This window comes from Lepus europaeus, chromosome 17, assembly GCF_033115175.1.
Source record: "Lepus europaeus isolate LE1 chromosome 17, mLepTim1.pri, whole genome shotgun sequence".
Classification (NCBI taxonomy): Eukaryota; Metazoa; Chordata; class Mammalia; order Lagomorpha; family Leporidae; genus Lepus; species Lepus europaeus.
The window spans coordinates 46,567,512-46,579,985 of record NC_084843.1 but is presented as its reverse complement, the minus strand read 5'-3'; positions in this window follow the sequence as shown (position 1 = coordinate 46,579,985).

The window sequence follows — 12,474 nt, the reverse complement described above, 5'->3', positions numbered from 1 at the left end:
GTGAATACACAAACCATGTAATATTGATACATTTTCTTCTTGACAATATATGAGAAACCACATTATCAGGGCATGGCGCACAGCTATGCAACCTCCTGCCAGCAAGAGGTAAATCACTTTCTAGGTTCACTGGATTTTTTATCTTTGCCTTGTCTGATGTTCATCTACAAGTTAAATTTAAGTTATGCATTTCAGTTATATACTTTATAATCCCCTCAAACTATTCTGTTTTTAGTTAGTAGTTAAAATGTAGTCACTTATCTTCAAGAGAATACCAAGGATAGGTGCATTCAATTCTTGTCAAGACTGCTTTATCTATATTAGTGCAATTGAGACTCTCATCTTATTTTTAAGTTGCAGTTCCCGAAGTCCTTTGCCATATTTCTTAGTCTCTCTCTCTCTTTATTTGAAACAATAATGATAGTAATGAATCTTGATGGCAGGTCTGCCAACTATTTTCTCTGCTGCAATAGACAAGTTGTCATAAAGACGTATACCAGGTATATGTGTCCTGTGGGTTTTTCTTTAATAATTTATTCCATTTGTACTAAACTTTGAAAATACTAGAAAACATGTACCTAAAAAAGGAATGGTGAGAGGAACACAGAAATATATGTGTCAGAGAATTATTTCTCCTCCATATTCTTTATATTCAACTTAATTGTTTTGTAGTTATCCAGGAAACCTGGGAACTGTCAAAATTATGGCATTTAAAAATAAACATAAAATTAACTCTGTTTTACAGGAGGGCATGAATATTGGTCATGGATAGAGTTAATATAGGCCAAAGAAATGAAAATACTTTCTGTAAAGTAAAGACAGCAAATAAAGTAATTTATTCTAGAACTAAAGATATACAAAAAGGATCTCATCCTGATATGCCCAATTACTTATGAAGAGATAGTTAACCTGTCAAGACTATTGCAATTCACATCAGTTCTCCTGTGTGTTTAGAAGCACTTGAATCATTGGTTTCAAATGCTTTGTGTTAAATTACACTACCAGGATACAGAAAGACCACATTATTAGTTTGGAATTCACTTCAGTAAGTATCTCTTGAAAACATAACAAGAATACACTGTGCTCCACATTAGCAATGGAGAGGTAGAAAGGAGAAAAAAAGCTGATGGATGGTGCCTGCAATTAGAGTATTGATTAACTTAGGAGAAAGAACAGTAATTTTAATGTTAGGAGAGGCTTTGTCACAATGGTTCTTATCAAACACTTATGTCAACAAAACCTGTAATTCAAGCAATTTTTTTCAAATTTTTTTTTCCTTCACTAACCTTTAGGCACAAGAGTAAAAGAAATATAGCAATAATAAAGTGTGCATTTTATGTTTGTGATAAGGTATAATGCAGATTTGGATTATGACAAAAAAACTTGATAAATTAAGTTAGAGAGAGACACACACACATACATATACAGAGAGTGAGAGAAATAGAAAAACTGAAATGGTGTACTCTTTGGAATAAAAATGAAAGATACAAGCTGAAATGCTTGCCTTTCCATTTTGACACCACAGATCAGGGAGAAATCCCATCTAAGTATTCCTATTTTGGTTTCTACACCTCACCTTGATTTTATTTTCTTACATATTACTCCATTCTAAATTTGTTTTAAGTGCCTTGTAGCTATAAATAGTATCTTTTCATCTTTAAATATCTATACCTGAGGACATGGAAGAAGTCGGTTTCCTATTAATATTTTGGTCTCAAAAATGATTAGGAATAGTCAAAAGTGCCAGTGAATTATTTTCTTACCACAAGATCAGGAAGGAAATAGAGTATTTAAAGAAGTTTAGAACTAACAACCAATAGGTAATCTGTCTCATAAGATAGGAGTAGTCAAATAGTAATCATTGAAGCACAATTACAGGGAATTACTTTAAAAGGAATTCACAATGCAAAACATTACATTTTTTTTGGCAATCTAAAGGAACAAAAACAGAATCAAAACAATACCATGAGGAGTGGATATCTGGCCTAATGATTAGTCTACTGATTGAGACACCCACATTCCATATTGTGATCCCTGGGTTCAAGTCCTGATTCTGATTCTATTCCTTTTTTCAGCTCCCTGTTATTGCATACCCTGCAATACAATAGTGATGGTACAAGTACTTGGGTCCTTGTCATTTATATAGAAGACCTGGGTTGAGTTCCCAGTTCCTGACTTTGGCCTGGCCTGGCTCTGGCCATTGTGGGCATTGAAGAAGTGAATCACTGAATGGGGTCTATCTATTTGTGTCTGTCTGTATTTCTCTCTGCCTCTCATATAAAAATAAATGAATAAATATTGGGTGAAAAAGGGATATCAACAGGCTACTAAGAATGTAAAATACACAAGAAAGTATGATTTGAGAAGAGGAGGAACACAATGTTTTCTTCTCATGAGAAGGAGAAAAATTTGTAGAAGCAAATAAATTTAATGATTGATAGTTCTGAGGCATGAATAAAGTAATAATCAGAATATTTTTCAAGACTTATAGAGATATTTATAAATGCTAGGAACTATACCACATGTGTTTCTAGTTCTTTTTATAACACGATATGGTAGATAATAGTTTTAGGATAGATAGAACGTATAATTTGAAACTAGAAAGGTTAAATGAACTTCTTGAAATTTTGCACTTGAGGCATAGTGAATTCAGAGCCAGATCTGGTAATTTTAATCAGTATGTGGCTCATCTGTTGCTATTTGCCATAAATGTGTTAAAAATTATGGAAAATAATATTTGAGTCTGTTCTCAGCAGAATTCTGGTTTCCTTTAAAGGAGGTTACACAAAATACTTGGAAGTATAAGATATTTTCTCTTCTTGTAGCCCAATAGATAATTGGGGGAACATTGCTGATACAAAATGTTGCATGGACTTCATTTGTTGTGAAAATTATTCCTTGGAGTTGTGGGCACCTCTAATCATTGGTAGTTTCTATTCTTGATGTCTTTGGGGACAAATTAAAAAATTTTTTGTAAATTTTCTTCTTCAGTCCCATGGAAAGTATGTTAATTTTCTGTTGCTGTGTAACAACATACTATAAATTTATCTACAACACTACGTACTTATTAACTCATATTTGGGGACCAGCATCTGTGCACCTCTTAATGGTGTTTTTAATTCAATCAATGTGTTGAACAGACTGTATTCTCAACTGGAGGCCACATTGGGGAAGAAACAGGAAGCAATTGTAGGTCATCAGGTCATTGAGACTGTATGAATGGTGGTAATGGCTTTTTGTTGTTTGTTAGCTGGGAATCACTCAGATTTCATAGAACATCGAAAATTCCTAGAAACCACACGGAATTCCTTGCTTCTTAATTGATTAAGCTCATAAGAATCTTTTCATTGCCTATCCCCTGCAACCCTCATGACATGGAGTGCTAAATTCATATATTGTAATGTAATGATAAGTATGACCTCCAATCTCCTTTGATATGTTCTCTTGTTTAGAAGAAAGTCACACATTTTTCTTAAACTCTAGGGAAGCATTCAAAGACATGGGCATGAGGAGGTATGAAATTAGCATGAGGAGGTATGAAATTATTGGAGATCACCTGGGTTCTCTGAGAAATAAGCACAACCTTGCCTTGTATTACATTTATTTATTCTTGAATCCCTATAGAGTTTCAATTTTTATCATCCAATCCTGACACTGATGGAATATAGTCCCTAATACAGTATTCAGAAACATGCAAGGCAACATTAGGCCAAATCACCAGCACACTATAAAAATACAAAACAACAGAATTGTCATTGAATCCATGTGAACATGGAAATAAATTCTTTTATTTTGGCAAAACAATGACAAGTAATATATGCCATTTAGCTACTTGGGACAAATAACTGAAAAACTTTACTAAGCTAAGATCAAACAGTAATCATAACATAACCTTATTAGATAATCTTTTAGATTTATTTATATTTGACAATCTTTCCTCAAAAAACATTTTGCAAAAGTTTAGGAAGTAGGTTTTATTTTTTTTTAAATGGTTTATTTGTTTATTTGAAAGTTAGACTTACACAGAGAGATAGGAGAGGCAGAGAGAGAGAGAGCAGTCTTCCATCCGCTGGTTCACTCCCCTGTTGGCTGCAACAGTCGGAGTTGTGCCGATCCAAAGCCAGGATCCAGGAGCTTCTTCTGGGTCTCCTACATGGGTGCAGGGGCCCAAGAACTTGGGCCAACTTCTACTGTTTTCCCAGGCCATAGCAGAGAACTGGATGGGAAGGGGAGCAGTCGGGACTTGAACTGGTACCCATATGGGCTGCTGGCACTGCAGATGGCAGCTTTACCCACTACGCCACAGCGCCAGACCCTAGAAGTAAATTTTAATGTAAATATTTTATTGATGGAAATTTGGTGACCTTCAGATATGACATCTAGTTTAATTTTATATGTTCTTTCAAATAAAAACACTTTTTAATATTGTGATGGACGATGTGTGGCTTGTTTTTAAATCTTAACTCACTCTGAATTCCATACGACTTTGTTAAAGTGCTTAAACTCATTGAATCTTAGTGTACTATTCAGGAAAGTAATGATGTGGGCTAGTGGGAATATAAAAGTTTAGTAAACTGTCAGTGTTACATAATATGTTTGCTGAATAACAGGGACACATTGGACATTAATAGAAATGAAATTCATTATTTCCTTAACTCTTTGTAATCTTTTGTATTTGGTTAACCTTTTCTTCTATCTTGTTTAAACTCTATCTTCCTTCATTGACTTTCCTAATCATTCTTAGGTAATAAAAATTCTTTGTTTATTTCAGACTATCCAAACTATTTTATCCCAATAATGAACCATCTAGTCATTTAAATTGTGTTTCTTGCTGCTTCAGAGATGTCCTTTTTTCTTTTTATTAATGTAAAGAGAACAGATTTCATATAATTCATAGATAAAATTCTAAAAATATAATGTTACTTCCCTTCCTCCTCCTTTCTTCCTGTTTGTCTTCTAATTTTGGGGATAACATATTTTTAATTTACAGTGTAATCACAGTCTTCATGTTTCACTAAGCAAAGTGCTCTATATGTGAAAAGTGGAAATGCCAGTGTTCCATGGGAATATAGACAAGGGTCATAAACAATAACCAAATTTCAAGATTTTCACTAATATATATTATTTTTGTACTTAACATATTAATAACCACAAATCAGAGAAAGCTTATTATATTTGTATTTTTGGATTTGTCATATTTCACTAAGCATAATGGTCATCATTTGTATCCAATTTATTATAAAAACAGGATTTCATTCTTTTTTATAGCTGTGTAGTATGTCATCATGTATATATATCATATTTTTTTTCCAGTCATAGGTTGATGGACATCTAGTTGATTCCATTTTTTAGCTATTGTTAAATGAGCTCCCATAAAAATGAAGGTACAAATAACTTTTTCATATGCTGATTTAATTTCTTTTGAGAATATTTCTATAAGGGGGATGGTTGAGTCATATGTCGATCTATTTTTAGATTTCTGAGGAATCTCCATAATATCTTCCTTAATGGTTGTAGTAGTTTACATTTCCACCAACAGTGTGTTAGGGTACCTTTTTTTCTCAGCTTCCTTGCTAGCACTTGTTATTTTTGATTTGTGGATGATAGCAACCCTAAATAGGGTTAAGTGAGTCCTCATGGCAATTTTAGTTGCATTATTCTGATGGCTAGTGACCCTGAACATCTTTTCAAGTGTTTGTTGGCCATTTGTTTTTCATTTTTGGAAAATGTCTGTTCCTGTCTTTTGCCCATTTATTAACTAGATTGTTTGTTTTGTTGTTGAGATTCTTGAATTCCTTAAATATTCAGGATATTTATCCATTATCAGATACATAGTTTTACATAGTCTGTAAATATTTTCTCCCATTCTGTTGGTTGCCTCTTCACTTTGCTTAGTGTTTCCTTTGCTTCTTAGCTTGATGTAATCCCATTTGTCTACTTTTGTTTCTATTGCTTGTGCTTCTGAAGTATTAGCCAAGAAGTCATTGCCTATGCCCATGTGTTGCACTGTTTTCCCTAAGTTTTCTTCTAGTAATTTGATGGTTTCAGGTGTTAGGTTTATATCTTTAATCTGCTTTGAGTTTATTTTTGTATAGGATGTAAAGTAGGGTCTTTCTTTATACTTCTGAGAAGCTGTACTTTTTTCAAACTGGTTGCTGTACTGGCAAACAAGATGAAGAGCTCAAGTCAATATCTCCTCTCTGTTTTGGCTTGGAGTTTCTTGTCTTCCTCCACTCTTTAAGATGCAGTAATCTGTAGCTGCTTTTTTTCCCTACATCTGAAAGCTAGCAACTTTTCTCCTCGTGGGAGAACCTCCTGTCATTGCTGATAATCTTCTAGAGGGAAACTGCAATTATCTTAATGCAGCTGAACACATATCTGACACCTAAATGCTTACATCTTTTCCTGAAGGGGCTGGCTTTTGCCTAGTAGTTAAGACATGGGTGGAGATGCTTGTGTCTCATTTTGCAGTACATGGATTTGATGCCCACCTCAATCTACTGATTTCAACTTCTTGCAATTGTGCAACCAAGGAAGCTGGATTTGAGAGCATAGCCAGGACTTAAACTCTAGCACTCTGAAATGAGTTGCAGGTGTCCCAACTGACAGATTAATCACTAGGCCAAATGTCTACCCCCAGAGTTATCTTTTCTAATTATTTTGAAATATAAATTATTGTAGACTCTAAGTACCCTATTGTCCTGTAAAAAATAGAACTAATCTTTTCTAATTAAACTACTCATCTAATCTAATTCCTCCACTCCTACATTTCCCAGTAAGTTGACCACAATTCTAATCTCTTCTTCTATGAGATTAACTTTTTTAGCATCTATACATGAGTGAGAAGATGTGGTGCTTGTTCTTTCAGCGCCTGGCTTATTTCACTTAACATAATGTCTCCATTTTATGTTTTAACAAATTGAAGAATTTTACTCATTCTTACGATTGAATAATATTCCAGAGTGTGTGTGTGTATGTGTGTGTGTGTATGTAAATATAGATTATCTTTTCATGGACACCTTGGTTGATAAAATGTGATATGGTGATACAGCTTCCTTCTAATGTAGATCCCATGAAGCAGTAAGTAATGCCTCAAGTACTTAGGTCTTTGACATCTACGGGGGATACCTGGATTGAGTTCCCGGCTCCAACATTTGCAGACCTAACCACCAACATTCTTTCTCTCTCTCCCTTTCTTCTGTCTGTCTTCCCTCCTCCCCTGTCTCTGACTCATAAACCAATAAATAAGTAAAGTCTGAAGATTTCTCACACATAGAAATGGTTGAGGAGATGGAAATGCTAATTGTCATGATTCAATTTTTACACCTTGTATGCATATATCATATTATGATGTTATGCCCCATCGTTATTTACAAATATTTTGTAACAGATTTGTAAAAAATATAAAAGCATGACAAAATTTTATGAGAAATAATAGTAAGATTAGGACAATCCTAAAAACACTACACAATTCTATCATTGAATTATAATAATCCTAATAACTATATGATGTATATTCTGGTATATCCTCAATTCAAAAGTTAGGTGTTGAAGTTAAATGATATCAAGTAACTTTGCCAATATCAAAAATTGAGGGAGTTATGACAAAAGTATATAATGGTTACTAGCTAAAGACATTACCTAGAATTGAAAACACTAAGATTGAGGAAAATATTCTTTGACTTAAATTTCACAAGTGAGTAACTATGTATGCAATAGGATCAAGGCTTCTCATGCAAATGACACAGTGTGAATGACAGTATGGAAGAAGGAAATGCCATAATTCATTTGAAGAACTGCACATTTTAGTAAAAATATGCAGTAATTTCACCTGGAAAGAAAGCACCAGCACTATATAATATTCATATTCATATATATGAATATTCATATATTCAGCACTATATATTCATATTCATATATATATATGAATCATGCTTAAAATAACATACTTTCTAAAGGAAAGAAAATTATGCCAATCAACTGTTATTCTGGGAAAGTCTTAATCTCTTTATGGGCCATTTCTTGGAATGTTTTGGCTTACACCTAGATTGTAAAACATTACCAATATTTAGAGTGCTGGTGTCAATGACATTAGACGTTTCCAATATTCTTGCCAAAGGAAGAATATGCCCAAGAGCTGCACATATTTCAATATTCCCCTAAGATATCCATGTAAAATATTTATATGAATCTAGAAATCAGCTTTTTAGTTTGCTTGTTTTTAATATGTACTCCCCTATCTTGTCCAGGAACATGGCTTCAGCATACATCAAGAAAAAAAATCACAATTTATTTTCTTCTAATCTTCATTTAATTTTGTTTAAAGTTTTGTTTGTTTATTTGATAGGCTTAGTTATAGAAAGATGGTGGGGGGGAGAGCGAGAGCAAGAGCGAGAGCGAGAGAGAGAGAGAAAGAAAGAGAAATAAATATCTTCCCCCAGCTGGTTTACTAGCACATACTCACAGGAGCTAGTTTTTGGGTCAGGGCTTAGCCAGCAGCTAGGGACTCCATCTGAGTCTCCCTTGTGGGTGGCAGGGACCCAAGTATTTTAGTCACATCTGCTCCTTCCAGGGTATATTAGTAGGAAGCTGTATCAGAAACAAAGGCAGGACTCTATCTCAGGCACTACATTATGATATATGGGAATCCTAGCTGGCTGCCTAACCCACTGAACCAAAATGCCCATCCCTTTATTAAAAGGGAAAATTTCATGCTATTACTCTTTATTGCATTTGAAAGCCTGAGGACAAACAGAAGGAGATCTGACACTCACTGAATCAGTCTCCAAATGCCCACAGTAGCTAGGATTGGGCTGGCTTAAGCCAGGAGTCTGGTACTCAATCTAGGTCTCACATATGAGTGGCAATGGACTGAGTACTTAAGTTGTTATGTGTTGCACATGATCAGAAAGCTGGATCAGAAGCAGAGGTGTGGAAACTTGAACCATGCATTCTGATATGGATGCAGGTGTCTCAAGAAGTGCCTTAAGTATTGTTGCAAACAGTGACTCCCCTTGCCACCATCATTTTCAGAAAACCACACCACTGATGGTAGCACTGCTTAGCATATTCAGCTGCCTATGGAGTGTAACTGCCATTAAAACTTTAATTTTTGCTTCAAGTACCAATCTATCAATTCTATATATAGAGAAAACCATTGACCAATTCATTGTTCTCTAATATAAACATATCTAAATGAATATCACTTAATGATAGTTGCTTTCCTTTTATTTCTCCTTAGGATTTTTGTTAAGGTTGATTTTGTCCATTATATTATGTTATGTTATGTTTGTAACATGTGAAACTCAGAATTTTATTTTGGAATAATAAAGGATATGTCATAAAGTAGTTATTAGAACAAGACTACTCTGAGTATGATAAAGTGAAGAGTCACAGGCAAGGTCTGAAAACTGACAAAATGAAAACTTTCCTCTTGATACCTTGATATATATTCACCTTTCTTCCCCTACAAAGATTCACCTACAAAAGATTTTTTTCCCCTGGTTTGGCAGTATGCTCAATTTAAAATGCTGCACTTTGGGGCATTGCAAAAAGTAAAGCCACAGCTTGGAAAGCCTGCATCCCATATCTGAGTGTCTGAGTTCAGGTTCTACCTCTGATTCTGATTCAGCTTCCTCTAATATGCCCAAGAGGCAGAAGTTAATGATGAGTATGCTTCAGCTTCTGCCACCCATATGGGAGACTGACATGGAGCTCCTTGCTATGACCTGGCCCAACCCTGGCGGCTACAGAATATGTTAGACCGATTCATATTCTCTTCTCTCTCTCTCTCTCTCTCTCTCTCTCTCTCTCTCTCTCTCTCTCTCACACACACACACACACACACACTCTTCCTTTAAGAAAGTAAATAAACTTTTGAAAGTGCTTTGCTTCCAAAGCCTTCCCTGAAATCATAGGCCATAGCATATAATCATGTCCAACAAACTATAACAATTACTGGGCAAGTAGAAAGGTTTCTGGGAAAAAATATTTTTAAGAGAGTGAGATAGTTCACATACAGCTTCACTTTTTACTTTTTCAATTTTCTTAATTCTTCTTGGTTGCAACACAAAGATTATGCCTGCAGTTATTTTATATATGCAGTAACAACTATGTAATTTTTTAGATCCAGTGCACATGAAAGCATGGAGGGGCCAGCACTGTGGTACAGTGGGTTAAGCCGCTACTTTCCACACAGGTGTTGGATAACAGAGTGCTGGTTGGAGTCCTGGCTGATCTGATTCCCATCCTACTTCCTGGTAATGTGTGTGAAAGACAGAGGAAGGTGGCCCAAGAACTTGCACTGCTGTCATACGTGTGGGAAACCAGAATGACGTTCCAGGCTCCTGGCTTTGGCCTAGCCCAATCACGACGGTTGTGGCCATTTCAGGATTAAACCAGTAGATGGAAGAGTTCTCTCTCCCCTTTCTCTTTTTCTCTCAGTCACTTTGCCTTTGAAAGAAAGAAAGAAAGGAAAAAAGGAAGGGAAGAAGGAAAGAAGAGAGGAAAACATGGGGAATTGTGTTCATTGATCAGGAGAAATATGTAGATAAATATAAAATATAACTGGAAAATGTTTTACTACTTTAAATCTTGAAATATAGTATTAATATATGAGTAAACTTACAATAGCAGAAAGTTAATTATGCAATGAAGTATATTTTAAATATATATATATACATATATATATATATATTTTAAAGTATATATATATAGTTCGCTTTACAAATGCCCACAATGGCTGGCTGAACTGAGCTGAATGGAAGCCAAAAGCCAGGAATTCAATTCAGATCTCCCATGTAGATGACAGGAACCCAGTTGCTTGAGGCTAATGTAGCCTCTCAAGGTCTACATTAGCAGGAAGCTAGTGTCAGGAGCCAGAGCTGGGCATTAAACTCACACACTCCAATATCGGGGTACAGGTATCTTATTTGCAAGGCCAAACACCCCAAATTGTATATTTTTAGCAACTTCATTTTTTTTTAAAGATGTATTTATTCACTTGAAAATCAGAGTTACACACAGAGAGCAGGAGAGACAGAGACAGAGAGAGACAGAGATAGAGAGAGAAAGAGAGATCTTCCATTTGCTGGCTCACTCTCCAATTGGCCATTAGCAGCTGTAGCTGCAATGCTCTGAAGCCAGGAGCCAGGAGTCTCCTCCAGGTCTCCCATGCAGGTGCAGGAGCCCAAAGACTTGGGTCATCCTCCACTGCTTTCCCAGGCCATAGCAGAGAGCCAAAATTGGAAGTGAAGCAACCAGGACTTGAACCATTGCCCATATGGGATGCCGGCGCTGCAGGTGGTGGCTTCATTCTGTACACCACAACGCCAGCCCCAGAAACTTCATTTTTAAAGTATGTAGTTGAAATTGATGCTAACCTTCTTGACAAATGTGAGATCGCAGATGATTTTTGACATTTTTTAAATTTTGAGAAGGACCTTTCTGCTGATGCAATTGTTACTTTAGCTCTTAGCTATATTGTATAGGATTTGAAAATAATGTTAATATATAGTTATAATAATTTATTTCAAAATACATGAACATGTCTTTTTATAGATCTAGAGGTGGTAATACTTACAGAATATTTTTTCTTTTAAATATTTTACTCTCCAAATAAATTTTCTTTATGTAAGTCTGAATTTAATTTTAAGTGTTAATTTCTACAGTGGCATTTTATTCTTTACTGTGATATTTTCTATAACTTTCTAGCCAATTCAGCTGCTTGACTTAAAAGTTTTTTATTGGGCCTGAGCCTGTGTGTGCACATGCTGCTACAGCTCATCTCTTCTGCTCACACCCAGGCTTTATCTTCTCATGGATTTTACTTACAAAACAGAAGTTCATGTATAAAATTGTTAGAATTTCAAGAGAAAGTTAAACCCAGATCAGAGTTCCTACCAATAGCTGGACCTTGTGTGAGTGTACCTTTAAAGGTTATCAAGCCCATCCTGCAGATACTTTTGTCATGAGTAATACACACACACACATACACACACATATTTAATGTGTACAGTGTGATGTTTGGATATGCATATACAGTGTGAAATGATTACTATCTCCTCACACTGTGTTCATTGAGTCTACTTGTTGTGAGGACATTTTAGACCTATGCCTTTAGAAAATTTCAAGTATATAATGTGATATTGTCGAATGTAATCGCAGACATTTTAAAAACATGATGGAGTAGTCAGATGCTAAGAATTATGGAACAGAAAGAGAATGGGATCTGAAATCCCTGAAGTGGAAAGGGCGTCATCATGCAGCTGTCCACAACTAATACTGAACTACTTGTTAGCAAACAACACAATAAACAAATAAATTATCAAATCACTCTTTTTATGGTAAACACATTACTAACAGCTATGTAATTAATGACACATAACTGTGTTGTGGCAAGTAACAAGATTTAAATTACGGAATTTTCATTCAGGGAGAGGTTTTGCTAAGCACATTTGTGAATATTGATATTAA